The following is a 16762-nucleotide window of genomic DNA, read 5'->3' on the forward strand; positions in this document are numbered from 1 at the left end:
CGCCAGGCTGGTTAATGATCATGAACTGTCATGGCGGCCACTCTGCAGAGGTGACATTGATGAATGGGCCTGCAGCTTGCAGGGAGGCAGTGGGTATACATCAGCAGAAGGTTTATTTAAGCCAAGGCTGATAATAGGGGCCTTGGGAGTCACTGACAAGTGGAACCTTAATAGGATAGAGGAGAGTCCTCTTTTTGGCATGGCCCTCTGCAGGAGCATGGTTCTCTTGTCTACCAAATAAAGGCATTCCTCAAAGATTCAGAGCTACTTCAAATTTGTTTGGGGGTAGGTAGAAAAAGAGCCTAGCTTGTAAGCAACCTTGTCAGTCTTGATTTGCCCTGGTTTATTTAGAAGTTCATGTTTGCCTTCCTCAGTCATTTGAAAAAAGGATCTTTAAAGACAGTGTGTAGGGGTTGGTCTGAATGAGAGTGAAGTCAAGTTCCTGAATGGGCCTCATCTCTTTCAGGTTGCCTCTGAGACTGACAAGTCGGTTCCTTAAGAGACTGCATCAGAAAAAGATATACGTTCAAAAGGAAAGTGCTTGTCACCCGTGCTTTCTCCTTTTGTGTGATACACTCTCCTGCAGTTGCACCATCTTGTCCCTATGACAACCATGTGTATTGCACAACACCTAGACCAGAGGACTTTCCATATTCTTATCACAAGAAACAATAATATTCGAAGTGATGGATATGCTAGAGATTTAGCTATTGTTGGTGCTATCACCACATCCATGCTAGGAATGTGCTGGCTTCAGGAAACTCTTGGATCCTGTTTTGTTTTGGGGATTTGCTGTTGTTACCCCATCTAACATATGTCTTTCTTTCATAATTAGCATGGTGCTGGTGTCACCTGTAAACTGCCTACTGTGCTGTTAGATGAACCACTTTGCAGTGTGACTTCCCCATTAGTTAGAAGCTAAAGGTTCCCCTTTGCCTCAACTGTAGTTGTGTGTCTACACTAAAAGTGGGAAATGGCTTAGCCACAGATCTCTCTTTTGTATGGAAATGTCAAATTCAAATTGACAGGGAACCTTTAATCTCTGAGGACCTAGGCAGAGAGGTGCTCTATGGGGTCCACTGATAATCCTGAGGGGTGACAACTAATGCCCACTGGAGACGTCTGGTTGGCTCCCTGCTTGCTAAATTCAGCACCCGAGGCCCCAGCTCACGGCTGGACAGCATAAACATCAGGTTTTGGTAAATAAACTCAGGCTATCATGTAGCCATCCAACATGCACTTAAGCGGAGACTGACAGCTCACTGCTGAGGACTGAGAGTCCAGGGCTACAGCTTTTGGGCACAGAGGCTCTGAGGTTCCAAGATAAACAAACCTGTCGGTGAGAGTGACCAGAATGTTAGGTCAGCCCAAGGGTCACTTATAGGTCATCCTGATGGGAGTTCAGCCTCTGCTTTGTGTTTATTCTGGAGAGAAAAGCATCAGGCCCTGACAAAGATGGTTGGCTCCTCTATGGGACCACAGCCCTGGGTCTCCTTGCCTGAGCCTCTGGAATCAGATTAGCACCATCTGTGTTCTCAGTACTCCAGTCAAGGGTATGGGTGCAGTGTGTGCGTTTTGTAGGAGTTGATGAACCACTTAGTTGGGAAATACAGATTATGGAATATATGGACCAGCTTGTGTGGGCTGTAGAGTCAGAGGAGGGACTTCAAGGCTTAGAGTGAATTAGCAGATACGCAGAAGGAACTTACTGTAGCACTGGCAACAGCAATGAGCAGAAAGGGAAACTTCATCTTTCTTCTTTGGCCGTCAGTTTCCAGAAATTTTTCTGGATTTTTTTATTCCTTACTGACTAGGGGATTTTGGAGATTGATACTGAGCCCTCCCTCTGCTCCCCACCCCCACACTTGGTTGAAAATGTCAGAGAGGTAAAAGTCTTATGTTTTATAACCCTTCTTTGTTGGTCATTAGCACAGTAAAGACTTTCCTCTTTCCCAGAGGACACCTCCTTCAGTCATCTCCTGCTGCTTTCTGGTTTGGGAAGCCTGGGGCAGGAAGATGGACTACCATCAGAGGAAAAGCTACAGTTTAGTGATCTACAGATTTAATCCCAGCAACCAGAAGACAGAGGCAGGTGAATCTCTATGAATCAGAGGCCAGGCTAGGCTACATAATGAGACCTTACAACACCGTACCCAAATAAGGAAGAGTCAATGACATTTGTTAGTTGTTCTTGCAAGTTTGCAAATGAAAAGGGATTTTTCATCCAGAGTTCAATTGCTTGCTCTGAGAGTAGCCTTACTTAATACAATGTCCAGAGGCAGAGGCAGGTGGATTTCTGAGTTCGAGGCCAGCCTGGTCTACAAAGTGAGTTCCAGGACAGCCAAGGCTATACAGAGAAACCCTGTCTCAATAAACAAAACAAAACAAAACAACCAAAAAACAAAACCAAGGTCCAAAGGACTAAAGGACTAGCCCTCACCAGACCCAGGACTTTCAAGAATAGTGTACACTGACTTTCTTTCTCTTCCTTCCTTCCTTCCTTCCTTCCTTCCTTCCTTCCTTCCTTCCTTTCTCTCTCTCTCTCTCTCTCTCTCTCTCTCTCTCTCTCTCTCTCTCTCTCTCTCTCTCTCTTATGGTTTTAGAGCTTTATTGTAGAAAGGCAGAGAAAAAGAGCGAAGGTAGAAAGAGAGGCCGGCCATGGCCACGTGGAGGGAAGGGGGAAGGGAGGGGGAGAAGGAGGGCTAGAGATGAGAGTAAGAGGTGAGAGCTTAAGAGAGCTAGACTGCCTTTCTAAAAATGTTTTCTAAGGTTTTTATTTGTATGTGTGTCACATGTAAATGGGTGTCCACCAAAGCGGGAAGGTGGCATTGGAGTCCCTGAAGCAGTTAGTGGTAAGCCATCCAGTGGGGTGCAGGGAACCAAACTCAGGTTCTCTGGAAGAACAACAGTATATGATCCTAACTGCTAAGCCATCTCTTCAGCCCCATTGTGAAAATCACTTTTAAGGAAACTCAATTTATAAAATGTATGCTACATTAGTGATGCATTTAAAGATATATGCAAAGTAGTATTTAATAAAGTGGGAGCTGTGGCAAATCCCTGTAATATAAAAGCTCAGCAGGCCGAGAAGAGAGTCCATAGTTTGAGACTATGTCCCTGAGCAAGACTCTGTCTTTAAAAAAAGTATCTAACAGCATCTGTAGAGATACAGTTAAAAATATGATGAAAAGAAATGAAATCATACCAGTGTGTATAGTATATACAATGTGTACTGTATATATAGAATGTATAGTGTATATAGTATGTGCAGTGTGTACAGTGTAGTGTGTATAGTGTGTACAGTGTATATAATGTGTACAGTGTCTACAGTGTGTACAGTGTATATAGTGTGTTTAGTGTGTACAGTATGCATAGTATATATAGCATGTACAGTCTAAATAGTATGTGCAGTGTGTACAGTGTGTGCGGTATGTATAGGGTATATAGCATATTTAGTATGTGCACCGTGGACAGTATACAGTGTGTACCATATTTACAGTGTGTTCAGAGTATATAGTACATACAGTACACACAGTGTATACAGTATATAGTGTATACAGTGTGTATGCTGTGTAAAGTGTATATAGTATATATAGTATATGAATTCCAGCCAGAGGAATTAAAGGTGTGTGCTAAGGGCTAAGCCACACCACAAATAGGAACAGTTTTTTTTTCCCCAGTAAATAACACAATCTTAGGGTTCACAGTATGATGAGATATCCTGCAATAAAAACAAACCAACAAACAATCAAAAAGAAATAATACTTTTAAAAAATGTGGGGCTGGAGAGATGGCTCAGCAGTTAAGAGCACTGACTGCTTTTCCACAGGCCCTGAGTTTAATTTCCAGCAACCACATGGTGGCTCACAACCATCTGTAATGAGATCCAATGCCCTCTTCTGGTGTATCTGAAGACAGCAACAGTGTACTCATATACATAAAATAAATAAATATTCTTTAAAAAAAGATATGCATGAGACCAGGTGTGATGGTGCATTCCTATAATCCTGGGAGGATGGTGAGGTTGAGGCTAGCCTGGGCTGGGTCCAAAGAGTCTCTTTAGGTCTACGATTCACAGAATAGGAGAATACTATGCATGAAGCCTTGGGTTAGATCCTCAACACTACATACAAACAGGAACAGTAGTACACACTAGTAATCCCAGCACTTGGGAAGTGGAGGCAAGGAGGCTCAGGTCAAAGTCAACCTTGGCTACATTGCAAGTTAGAGGCCAGCTTGGGCTACACAAGTGCTGTTGCAAGCAAACAAACAAAAGAAAGGAAAAAAGAGACAAGAAAGAAGAAATACAAAGTGACAAAATCTGCCCACAGATCTCAGTGCTGAGCAGGGAGACTCAGCACCTCCCCTTTGAATCTCTGCCCTCTCCTCTCCTCTCCTCTCCTCTCCTCTCCTCTCCTCTCCTCTCCTCTCCTCTCCTCTCCTCTCCTCTCCTCTCCTCTCCTCTCCTCTCCTCTCCTCTCCTCTCCTCTCCCCTCCCCTCCCCTCCCCTCCCCTCCCCTCCCCTCCCCTCCTCTCCTCTTTTCTCACTCAGAAGCCATCACTTTTCCTGATCCCCTAATATCTACATTTGGCCCCTCTAAAGTCTCTTGCTACATTCTTCCAAATGTGTGAGTCTAGACTTCATCTTTGCTCAGTCTCTGAACTGTAATGGAATTTACTTAAATAGAACATCTATAAATATCTGCTTGGTGGACCATGAACACCCCAAGACCCCCATCACACCATGGGGCATTTCTCATAGACTTGGCAACTGCCCTTGAGAAAGATGTCTAGAGAGACTGGGAGGTGCAGTGGCAGTCTTCTTCATGCCAACAGCAATGAATGCAGGGTGCATTGATAAGGAGAGGAGGTAGGGAAGGACCCTTGCCACACACTGAGCCAGCTCAGCCATGAAATTAAAAGTCATGCCCTTCAATATCACCTCTTCTTAGGGTAAATCTATTCTTTCAAGAACAAGCGGGAACTGAGAGAATTTTAATAGAATCTGTGAAACCTCACACACCATGGACTCCAGCCCATCTTGTGTTCTTGACTTTTGAAGAGAAGGAGCCCCCTTCTTATCTGGGATTGCCTACTTAAACAAGCTCAGTGGTGTGGAGGTGTTGTTCTTTGGGAAGTTGGCCTGAGACACTTTACCAAGTGTCTGTAAACATTTAGACACGGAAAAGTGCCCACTGTTAAGTCACAGCCCCATTGTCTCTGCTGGGGCCACTCTTCCCTGAAAGTGGCTGGCAGTGTGTGGGGGTCAGGGGTGGAGGTGGTGAGAGCTACCCACAGAGAGCCCCTCAGCTTTGGTTCTTAGCTGGGGAATTGTGTTGCTGTTTGTTTAAACAACCTGAGTGTAATTGGGATTGTTTGAGATGCCCAAGATGTTTGGGAAAGTGGGGGAGGGAGGCAGCTTGCTGTGGGACAGAGTTGAGGCAGCTGGCTGGGTAGTTGTCAGTCTTCTGAAGGCAGAGCTATTGGGAAGGTAGGCGCTTACAGCTGGATGATGGGCATATCAGGCCCTGGGTCAATAGGTCAGCCATGGAATCTGTACAATATTAATGCTAGCTCTTGAAGGGTGCATCCAGCAATGAATATTTAACTTAACACCTATGGTCCTAGCCAGGCAGAATGGCACATATCAGTAAGCTCAGTTCTTTGGACAGACTGGAAGACTGAGTTGGAGGCAGCTGTGGCTACAAAGTCTAAACCAGCCTAGATTACAATAGACTTCACTTTAATCTTTAATACACTCACATAGACAGACAGGCAGACAGATAGACAGACACACACACTAATGTTAGCTTTGTAATTATGTCATTCCAGGGATAACAAAAACACATACTCTTTTGTTTGGTTGGATCTTTTGCTTTTCAGACTCTCTCTCTGTCTCTGTCTCGTCTCTGTCTCTCTCTCTCTCTCTATATATATATATGAACACGATCTTAATATTTTCAACTGTTAATATTCAACAGACAGAAAGACAGAATAATTATTTTAAGATATATTTCATTGTTATGTCTCCCTCTCATTTCTGATTTTATTAATTTGCATACTATCTCTGTGCTCTCGTTAGTCTGGCTAAGGGTTTGTCTATCTTGTTGATTTTCTCAAAGAAGCAGCTCCTGCTTTTGTTGATTCTTTGTATAGTTCTTTTTGTTTCTATTTGGTTGATTTCAGCCCTGAGTTTGATTATTTCCTACCATCTACTCCTCTTGGGTGTATTTGCTTTTTTTTGTTCTAGAGTTTTCAGGTGTGTTGTCAAGCTGCTAGTGTAAGCTCTCTTCAGTTTCTTTTTGGAGGCACTTAGAGCTATGAGTTTTCCTCCTCTTACCACTGCTTTAATTGTGTCCCATAAGTTTTGGTGTGATGTGTATTCATTTTCATTAATATTTTTAATAAAACACACACACACACTGCTAAATATAAGCACAGCTTGGCAAGGAAAAGTCAGATGCTGGGCAAGAATGCCCTGAGAAGACTTACATCACTTCCAGGGACCTCAAAAGACCTCCAGAGAATATTCACAGATCCACAGAAAAAATAGGTATGTGTTTTATTGTAGGGATTGCTCAATTTAATCTGACCTGAGGAAAAGGATGAAGCTTTTTAAAAAAAAAAATTTAGAAGAATTTGGGAATTACAGAAGGAATCTTGGCAATGCTGCTGGGGTCTGGTCAACTCTACCCTTTGTGATCAGGCCCCCAAGAAATCCAAGGCCACTCCTCAAAGAAGTGTGATTATTTACTAAGGATTTGTAACACTGAAGAAAGGACTGGGAAAAAATTTACAACATTCTTCCTTGTAAAAAACTACCATGGTTCAGGAGTGACATGAATGTTATCAGGTCACAGAGAATGACACACTGAGTCTTGGTCTGAAAGATATCTTTCCCCAACTCCTTCTCTAGAAAGGAGAAATAGAAAAGAAACAAAACACTCAGTTCATTTGACCAAGCAACATAAAGAATAAGTCAAGCGCTTTTGCTCTGCTCATACATAGCATATGGCACAGAGGCCTGTAGCCCAGCCAAATAAATAAGCCATGAAGGAAAGGAAGTGTTAATATCAATGGGGGCTGCATCTTTCGGTTGAGTATAGATACTTCAGGACTAGTGCTTGTCATATCTTTCTGCTGTGTAGCTCAGGCTGGATTTGAACTTGTGATCCTCTTGCCTCTGCTGCCTGAGTTCTAGGGTTATAGGTGTGTTCACTGCCATGACTGGCTTTGATGCTCACACTTAAAATTAGTATTCAAGGACTGGGAAGATAGCTGGTGTATTGACTGGGTTTGTGTCAACTTGATACAAGCTAGAGTCATCAGAGAGGAAGGAGCCTCAGTTGAGAAAATGCCTCCATGAGATCCAGCTGTAAAGCATTTTCTAAGTTAGTGATTAGTTGGGCTGGAGCCATCCCTAGGCTGGTGGTCCTGAGTTCTATAAGAAAGCCGGCTAAGCAAATCCTGGGAAGCAAGCCAGTAAACAGCACCCCTCCATGGCCTCTGCATCAGCTCCTGCTGCCAGGCTCCAGCCCTGTTTGAGTTCCTGTCCTGATTTCTTCCAATGATGGGCTATGATCTGGAAGTGTAAACCCTTTCCTCCCCAACTTGCTTTTTGGTCATGACATTTTGCTGTAGCAATAGAAACCCTAGCAAAGATGGCTGGGTTATTAAAGTGCTTGCTGTGTGAGCATGAGGACCCTGAGTTTGGATCCCAAGCAAGATCACACATGCCTACAGTTCTAGTGCTAGCTAGGTGGAAACAGGAGGTTCTCTGGGTGAGTTAGGGGATATGGAGACGTTGGGGTTTGCTGGTCTAGGTAAATCAGCAAGCACCAGGTTTAGAGAGAGACTGTTTCAAAAAGACTGAGAAAGACACCCAATGTCAACCTCTGGCCTCTATTCAAAGCCATACATGTGCCCACCTATACATGTGTGCACCCCCTGCCCCATTCACAAAACTGGCATCAAGCATCTTGGAGTAGATTTATCAGAACAACACTGATTAGGGTACATCTACTCTCTCAGTCTTTAGTTGCTAGTTTTTTGAAGCAATCTTCTATAGCCCAGGCTGGCTTTGGCCTCAAGATATATATCACCGTTTACTGCTGGGTATTGAACTGAGGACTTCTCCTATGCTAGGCAAGCACTCTGCCAGCTAAGCCACACCCCCAGCCTTAGTAGCAATGTTCTGCTGAACACTGTGGAAACATTGCTTTGGAGAGGAGAGGAAAGGAGCGCTTCCTCTGCTTCCTGGGCAGGGCAGTTTTGTGCAGGCTGATTGCGGTGGGTCTGAGATGGTAGGTGTCATGGCATGGGCTTGGTGAACTGCAGAGTAAATAGTGGTGCCAGAGCTAAGACACAGCAGTGGCTTTTTGTGTCACTTTTTGGTAATTCTGTGCTTCCAGGTTCTGAGAACTTCTTATAAAAGCCAAAGGCCTTTGCAGGGTCAGACCATGCCTTGAGTTTTGGTGAGCGATTAGGAGCACCAAAGTCGGCTACACTTGTAGAGTGTGCACAGCTGGCTGGCATTGCAGCTTGGAGAAGTAGACAGGTTTCTTTTCCTTTGGAGTAGGTGTAAAGGGTGAGTGCTGGGGCCCTCAAAGGGACAGTCATGCTTCAGAGCTGCTGTGGGATGAGCAGGAGCCTCCATCCTGCCACCGGGATCACCTGTACTAGGAAATATATTTCCTGTTGGCCACATGAGGAATTTGAGCCAATGATGGGTAAGCCCATTTATTTTCCTTTCCTCTCATGAAAATTTCATGGTGATCACCATGAAATAATAATTTAAATAATAATATTTATCGCTATTTTAACAACAACAAATTTGGCACATGTTTTTGTCCATAGCTTGTTAAAATTTAGGGGTTCACTTTCCCAGTAGGTACAAGCCCCCTTCACACTTTTGAAGAATGCTAACCTCTTCTTTGTTCCCTACTCCAAACCCTAAGCTCCAAACACTTGAAGGGTTTAAACTTCGTCAGTTTTAATAATGCCAATTTACAATTAACAGATACATTAGTAATGAGTATCCTTTCCTGTAGGGTTGTTTAGAAGACAAAATGGCTACTTAGAACAGTTTCTATTTGTTTTAGGCAAAGCACTCAGACACATAAAATAATAAAGATAAATGTAAAAAAAATTATAAAAGATTATTTAGCTCTGTGTGGTAGTGCATGTCTGTAAATCTTGCACCTAGGAAGCGAGGGCAGAGGGACTAGGAGTTCTAGGACATCCTTAGCTACAAAGTGAGTGTGAGGCCAACCCAGGCTACATGGGAGAGATCACCTGTATGAACACATGTATACAACAGGTGCTCATAGGAGAATGGTCCTTTATTGGCTCTGGTCGTGACGGCTGTGCTCTTTCTCTTCTGACATGCACATGAGGCTGGGAATGAAGGAGACCAAGGACTGAATCCTGGCACTGACTGACAAGCTCGGAGAATTGGAGTCAGTTCTCTGAGCCTTAATGTCTTAGAACTGGAATCGAAAATACGTAGAGGACAAAACTGTTGCAAAGACAAATAGGAAAATTATGCAAATTGTCCCACTTGGATAGCTCTGTGTTGAGGTTGCTCTCCAGGCAGACTTCTGCTTTTTGCTGAGTAATGACTCCTTGAAGGCACAAAGTCCCCTGAGCCTGGAGGACTGGGAGCCACCTAGGAAAGAGAACCTGGCAGAGGCAGCCTCAGGCCTCTCACCCAGGTGGCCCTCAGCCCTCATGCTTTAGAAATCAGGAAGTTGGACTCTTGTTCTCCTGGCCCAGCCCTCTCTTAGTCTCATTGTTCTTAGAGGCCTTGCTCTATTGTCTAATCTGTTAGCAAAAAGGCAAACTGACTAGTCTTCCTCAGGATCCCTGTGGCTGCTGTTGTCCCTGTTTTCTCCTTTCTGGAAAGCAGTGTCCTGGCAACTATAGTAGGCCCTTGGGAGTCATCCTGGTGTCTACCTCCTCAGGCTTGTGTGTCTTCTATGTCTTGGCCTTAGATGCTAAGAAGAGCTCTGAAATAGTCCTTGGACACAGTTGTGATAGGGATGTTCCTCTTCCTCCTCCTATAAAACATCTTAGAGGCTGAGCACAGCAGAGACCCCTGGGAGGCTGAGACAGGAAGATGTCCATGAGTTTAGGGTTAATCTGGACAGCATCGAGTTCTAGGTCAGCCTGGCAGGGTAATAAAAACAGGAGCAATACTCACAGAGCCTCAGAGCCACAGAGCATCCTACCTCTCTCGCTACTCTCTGCTTCAGGGATATGCTGAATGAGAGCAGCTGACCCAATGTCCCTTTGGGTCAGGATTTGCACCTAATTGCAAATGATTTGGGAGTCACAGCTAAGTGGATGTCAGCTGCTCAATACTCAATAGCATTGGCATCCCCTTCACTGAGTTCTTTAAAAATATTGTGTGTGTGTATACATATACACACATTAATTTCAATTAGGGCTTGCAAGATGCAAGAAAACAAAACAAAAACTCAGGCAACTGCTGAATGTATGTAAGATTCAAATAGATGTGGCCGACCCCATTTTCTCCCTGTTTGGTGGGGGAGGCAGAATTCAATTATACTTTCTACAACTGTGGATAGCCCCTGTACTATTTACTGTCCTGCCACTTCCCATGTCAGTCATTTTGCTACTCTTTTTGGCTGGGGTCCCATAGAGATTTCTCTACTCTTAAGTAGAGCCAGCTCAATGCATCCCAAGAATACCCTGGGTCATGTCCGTCCCCCAGCCTGGCTGGTCCCTGCTTTCTATTTGAATCATCAATATCCCCAAACCCCACTCTGCCTTCCAATGCTGGCCTCCTCTCCTAACTTGCCCACTGGCTCTTGGGATCCCTTCCTTTTTGTTCTTGTATCTTTCAGTTTCACAGGACTACTCCTCATTAATAATTACCCATAGGGTTAAAAGGGCCAGTGGGCAGTTTGGTGCAGGAGTGTGCTTAGTTTGTCCAAAGCCCAAGTTCTAGCTGGAGCTTCCCAAACACCATTCAAATCAGTTGCTTATATCTTTTTGTTGCCCCCTCTCACTTCACATACATCTTCTAACTTAGTCCTAAAACACTGCCTTACTTAATTTCTACCTCATTGGAGGAGCAAAGGCCACACCTCTGTTTCATTGACTAACATCCTATTTCTCTATGTGAGGTGGCAATGAGTCACCATAAATGATCCCTTCAAATTAATTATAAAATGCTTTTCTGTAAGGTCCTGTTGGGGGTGGGTGGCTAGATAGAAAAAACGGTGTTAGCATCAAAGGCTTTAATCATCACAGAGTTGAGCAGGGAGTCCCAGGGAAAACTCAAGGAGTGAGCAAGCCTGCCATACCAGACCCTCTTGAATGTTGCAATACACATGGACAGAGTTCAGGTTTACTGTGTGCAAGCAACATGCAGGACCAAACATTTTCTCTCAGTATTCATAAATGAGATAAATAAACGAACTCGCTTTGATACTGGATACATACATGTATACCTGAGTATGTGTTTGCATGTGGATGTATGTGTGTTCAAACGCTTCTTTCTTTCTTTCTCCTTTCTCTTTTTCTTTCTATTTTCTCCATAGAGTTGGAAAGATATAGCAAGACTGACATCCCAGCCTGTCATTCATTGGCTGTGGGGCTTAGCTCTCTTAATATTTCTCCAATATTAAGAGACTTCCTTGAAAGTCATGCTGAGGTAATGCACACGTGTCCTTGGGAAACTAGGGTTCTCTGGCCCCACCCTAGAGCCCTGTGATCAGAATCTACTCGACAAGGCTGTCAGGGACTTTGTCTGTCATGGTTGAGGAATTCTGTCCTCAGCACTATCTACAGTAGCCCAGGGAAGCAGACGAATGGATTTAAAGAACAAGGTTGGTCATGGTAACACACACTGCAGTTTCAGCACTGGGCATTGAAGCAGGAGGATCTTCAGTTTGAGGACAGACGGGCTACCTAGGGAGAGTGAGAGCGTGCCTCAGAAAAAGAGAAGTGGTATATTATACAAAATTCTGTTATAAAGAAGGGAATCACATTTTCAGGGATATGCGAAGAGGAATAAGCCGGAAAGATAGACAAGAATCTTATTTTTCCTCCCATTTGTGAAATTGAGATTTAAAAAAAAAAAAGAAAAAAAGTGGGGGAGGGGCTAGAGATATGGTTCAGTGGTTAAGAATACTGACTGCTATTCCAGAGGACCCAGGTTTGAATCACAGAACCCACATGGCAGCTCGAAACTGTCTGTAACTCCAGTTTCAGGTCTACCACCCTCTTCTGACCTAGTTCAACAGGTCAGCATGCAATGCATACACTTGCATGCAGGCAAAACACCCATATGCATAAAATACTAAATAAATAAAAAGAGTCCCTGGCCTCCAGATAATCACTGAATCATATCAAGGGGGAATTATAGAAGCAATGTACATTTATAGAGTCTTTCTGCCTGTTTGAGGTAGGAAGAGTTTCACTATAGTACTGTCTGACCCAGAACTCACCACAATCCTCCTGCCTCAGGTCCCAAGTGCTGGGATTATAAGAGTGAACCACAATACCCAACAAACTCAAAGAATTCTTCTCCTCCTCTTTTTAAAAGTCTTTAAGGTGTTTGTTGCTATGCCTGGATAACATTTATTTTTACTTTTAAGTGTGTGTTTTCATGTGTGTGCATGCCTGTGCTCATATCTCCTGGGCTGGAGCTACAGGTGGTTGTGAACCACTTGACATAGGCACTGAGGTCAGGCTCGTGCCCTCTGCACTCTGGGTGGTATTGCTGGGTGAATGACCTGGTTGTTAGAGCAAGACCTTTAGGGATGGATGTCGTGGAGTATGCAGTACCTTTGGGATGGCAAAGCTGGTCATGGGCTCTGTTGGCAGAAAGCAGATGGCTTGTAAGGGGTAAGGGGATTCTCATATGTAGGATGAGTTCTCTGAAGGTGTGGGAGGCCCGAAGGGGGATGAGAACTTAGCCTGCTTATGTAGAATTGACAGAGCAAAGCCTTTCATAAAAATCAGCAGAGAGCCAGCTACTCTATTAGCTGAGGGCCAAACCAAGACCCAGCATCTGCTATGCAAATTCTCTGCCGAGGAGCTAAACCCTCAACCCCATACATTCACACATACAGCAGATGGTAAGAACACAAAGTCTGTTTGTTGTGAATAATAATTCCCTGAAAGGAAATCTGTCTTCTGGGACCCAACTAGTTTGAGAGCTTCTTTCTTTCATCTGTTGCTTACTGTGTTGCCTAGGTAAGTGGCCTCTCCTCAGCAAGCTCCCCTCTTTTTTGGTAGGGGGAGGCTGTGAAATGGAAAAATACAAGTAACCAAACCCACCAGTTGTTACAAGGGTTCAGTGAGACATGTATGGAAAGTAGTAAGTCCTCTTCTGACCTGAACTGAGAAAGGACCTGCTGTGTTATGGCTGGATGACTTACAGGGGTCAAGTAGGAAACACTGTTGCCAATGCTAATACCACTGTTGTTAAAGATAAAGTGTGCAGGGTTGTTGATGTACCATAGAGAGCCTGGCCTGCATAGCATACACTTGAGAGGCAAAGGATCACCAGCTGAAGTGTGGCTCCCTGGTAAGTCCGAGACAGCCTAGGCTACATGAGACTTCAATCTCTCTCTCTCTCTCTCTCTCTCTCTCTCTCTCTATATATATATATATATATATATATATATATATATATATACACACACACACATATATATGTGTGTGTGTGTGTGTGTATTTGAAGGCATTTATAAACTTGAGATTCAAGGAATTAAGCAGACTTTTTGTTGTTCTCAACAGGGACAATGGTGATAACATGAGCGCTACAGCAGACAGTGGCCACAGCAATGGTGTCAATGTGGTGTACACATACTAATCGTGACTAACACTTTATTTGTTAAACACTCCAAAAGCCACTTCCCTCAGATTATCTTTGTGATTTTCATACACACATGATGTTTATAGCACAAGCCCAGGTATAGATGAAGAAACCGAGGCCTAAAAAGCTCAGGTCTTTGGCCTAAGGTCCAGGCTTGTAAGTGGACCTGGAATTGGAATCCAGACTGAGTGGCTCCCTAAGTTGTTTTCTTAACCTCTACTTGAGCTTTCATGTTTAAAAAAAAAAAAAAAAAAAAAAAAAACTGAACAAAGTTCTCCTTCCACTGGTGGCCACACACGCCCTGTTTGCTTTCTGCTTTCTGGCTTCCCTCTTTTAAGAATTTTTAAGAAAAACGTATCGCTCTAGGAGCAAGAGCAAGCCATGTGAAAACTCAAGTGGGCTGAACATGGTGTGTGTGAGTCTCCTGTGTGCCCAGACAGTGGAGTCAGCTGTGGAGATGTGATCCTCTTGTGAGGTAGCATCTCTGTGGCTGTCACCTTAGCAGTCTCCTCAGGGGACAAGAGCAGTCTCTGTCAGGGGACCCAAGCAGTGTCAGGAGACCCAAGCAGTCTCAGGGGACATGAGCAGTCTCCTCAGGGGACACGAGCAGTCTCAGGGGACCCGAGCAGGGTCAGGGGACAGGAGCAGTCTCTCTCAGGGGACCTGAGCAGTCCCAGGGGACCTGAGCAGGGTCAGGGGACACGAGCAGTCTCAGGGGACATGAGCAGTCTCCTTGGGGGACACGAGCAGTCTCAGGGGACAGAGTCAGGTTTTTCGGCTGAATCACATGTCTAGTTGACAAACTAAACAGAGACAAAAAGCCCACCCTAGCTCAGAAAAGACCTGGATTCATGGCTTGTATTTCTCTCTCTCCCTCTCCCTCTCCCTCTCTCCTTCTTCCTCCCTCTTTCCTTTCCTCCCTCTCTTCCTCCCTCCATTCTTTGCTCCCTCTTCAGGATACCTTCTCTCTCTCTTTGGTGACAGGGTCTTATAGACTAGTGTGTCCTCAAAGGAGCTATGAAATTGAAGATGGCCTTGAATTACTGTTTTTTTTTTTTCTTGTAGTGCATTCAAGTCTGATATAAAGTGACCACTCCTCCAAACTCCAGTACAAAATACTTAGGCAAAAAGACTAAGTGGCTATGAAATCATCACATGGTAAATGGAAGTCAACTTGTACAATTTATGCAAATTATGTCTGGCCTACAAGGCTGTGTGGAGCCAAATCCAAGACAGCTGTGTACTAACAATTCTTTTTTCAAGAGATTTACTTTTTGATTTTATAATTATATAATCCCCCCTCTGGTTCTTTGGGCTCTTCCTCCTAGTGCTGGAGATGAAAGCATGCACACTCTACCTGGTTAGCAGCTTACATTCTCACCTAAAAAACAACCCAAACCCACCCATGTCTATCTCTCAAAGTCCTCAAAACCTGATTCCACCTCCAAACTTTCCACCTATAAACACCAGAGGTGGCAATTGGGAGGCAGAGGCAGGTGAGTCCCAGTGAGTTTAAGGCTAGCCTGGTCTACAAGTGAGTTCTGTAACTCAGCCAGCCAGGGCTGCACAGTGAGACTGTATCAAGACAAGATTAAGTATGTAAGCATTCTGAAGCTGTTTTCCCATGTGTTTGAAGCCAAGGACATACACATATCCCCCCTTTCTACAAGTATTTGACTATTACTTAAGACTCTCTGTATCCAATATGAATTGGTAGACATTCCCACCTAGGGATAAGTTTAGCTGCTAAAATGGTTGCTGAGTGGCCCTGCCTTAGCAGAGGCTAGCGGGGCAGCATTTCATGTGGCTTTCTTCCTTTTGGTCTGAGAAGGCATCTTGCTGTATAGTCCAGGCTGACCTTAAATGGAGCTGTTCATTTTGCCCCAGCCACCAAGCTTGGCTTGCTTGTGTGAGTGTGCATGCCTGTGGGGATTGAACCTGACATGTCAGGCTCCCACTCTCCTGAGCTGGATTCTCAGACTTCAGTTTTCCTTTACCTTTTATGCTAAGATAAGGTTTCACTAAATTGTCCAGGCTGGCCTCGCACTCACTCCGTTGGTCTGCCTTGAACTTGTAACTGTCCTGTCTCACAGGCTTCTCAGTGATTGAGATTATAGATCCGTGTCACCAGGCCCAGAATATGGAGGGCTTTGTTCTTCTTATTTGGACATGGAGTCTAACGTAGCTCAGGCTGGCCCTGAACTCAGTAGCTTGAACTTGACTATGCTTTTCAAGGGCTTGGATTATGGACATGCACTACCATGCCCAGTTTATACGGTGCTGGGGATCAAGGCAAACCCTCTATCAACTGAGTCATGACCCAGTCCAGTGTGGCATTATGAATGAGACTAGAAGATTTATTACTCCCAGAAAGATTAAAAACAGAAAAGTCAGAGTAACTTCCAGTAGATCCTTTCCAAAATTCCTGGGTCACATGAATTACTAGAGAAAACCGGGGATAGACCAGGAAATGGACCAGCCTTCAAACTGAAACTCAGGTATAGTGTGCAGTCAAGTCGTCAGGAGGAGACAAAGGTTAGGTAGGTAAGGGGCTGTGACCTCATGTGGTGAAGCAACTCCAGTCCTTAATGATGTTCCATTTTGTAATATTTCACTAAAATACCTTTTCTTATTAAAATTCCCCTTGCATAGCATTCCACAAACTGGCACAGGGGTTGGGGGATAGATATCTCCATTCTCAGAAAATCGGAGCTCTCAAACTCAGGGCCAAAGGGCCTGTGGGGTTTCTCTCATTTATGGTTATCAGAAAAACAGGGTGGAATCAGCTGACCACACCTGGACCCCTCCTTGTATCAACAGGCCTCACAAACAGAGGAACCCCACGGCCACCTTTTACACTGCCTGGTACTGTACACGGCAACCAGCTCAGAGGCTCCGCAGAAAGGAAAA

At 44.3% G+C, this 16762-nt stretch overlaps 1 long non-coding RNA gene across 2 annotated transcripts in view; it reads left to right on the forward strand.

The window, feature by feature from the left end:
• The window catches only part of Gm35814, a 109395-nt gene that overhangs the window by 15617 nt on the left and 77016 nt on the right, over positions 1 to 16762 (forward strand). The window contains exon 1 of one of the 2 annotated variants that reach the window (XR_003952550.1): positions 11757 to 11855. The exons of the other annotated variant lie outside the window; for it this stretch is intronic. This is a non-coding gene — a long non-coding RNA (predicted gene, 35814). Of the gene's footprint in view, positions 1 to 11756; positions 11856 to 16762 lie in introns of those variants that run through there. 2 annotated transcript variants of the gene reach the window in all.

The sequence above is a fragment of the Mus musculus genome, chromosome 18, assembly GCF_000001635.26.
Source record: "Mus musculus strain C57BL/6J chromosome 18, GRCm38.p6 C57BL/6J".
Classification (NCBI taxonomy): Eukaryota; Metazoa; Chordata; class Mammalia; order Rodentia; family Muridae; genus Mus; species Mus musculus.